Source organism: Triticum dicoccoides, chromosome 3B (assembly GCF_002162155.2).
Source record: "Triticum dicoccoides isolate Atlit2015 ecotype Zavitan chromosome 3B, WEW_v2.0, whole genome shotgun sequence".
In the NCBI taxonomy this organism is placed as follows: domain Eukaryota; kingdom Viridiplantae; phylum Streptophyta; class Magnoliopsida; order Poales; family Poaceae; genus Triticum; species Triticum dicoccoides.
The window spans coordinates 785,011,358-785,012,188 of NC_041385.1; positions in this window are offsets into that span (position 1 = coordinate 785,011,358).

Below are 831 nucleotides of genomic sequence, written 5' to 3' on the forward strand. Positions count from 1 at the left end.
CGTCGGCGTTGTCGAGATCGAGACTCGCGTGCGCGAGAAGTGGAACGAACTGGCGACGATAACTGAATTTTCGTAAGTGCCATATATATAGGAGGGGTCTTTAGTACCGGTTGGAGCCACCAACCGGTACTAAAGGCCAATTTTGGCCAGCCCAAGCGGCGGGAAACGAGGCCTTTAGTACCGGTTGGTGGCTCCAACCGGTACTAAAGGGCAACACATTAGTACCGGTTGGAGCCACCAACTGGTACTAATGCCCGTGCGCTGCCACCCGCAGTGCGCTACGTTTAGTCCCACCTCGCCGAGCGAAGGGCAGCCGCACTGGTTTATAAACCCAGCCGCGGCTGCCCTTTCGAACTCCTCTATATAGCAGGCTTCTGGGCCTACCTAGGGCGGACTGCCCTATGAGCCTGCTGGCCCTACTGGGCATGTATTTGCACACCCAAGGTCTGGCAGGCCCACCGGGCAGCGCCCCAACATTTTTTATAATTTTTTTTCTTTTCTGCATTATTTATTTTCTTCTATTTATTTTTGAGTAATTTTTTATATAGTTATTTCTTTTCTGCTTTATTTTTTTCCTCTATTTATTTCTGAGTAGTTTTTTTGCTGTATTTAGTTTCTTTGTGAATATTCTTGCTTTATATAATTTTTTTTCTTTTCTGCATTATTTATTTTCTTCTATTTTTTTTAGTAATTTTTTTATATAGTTATTCCTTTTCGGCTTTATTTTTTTCTTCTATTTACTTCTGAATAGTATTAATTTTCTTCTATTTATTTTTAAGTAATTTGTTTATATATTTATTTCTTTTCTGCTTTATTTTTTTCTTCTATTTA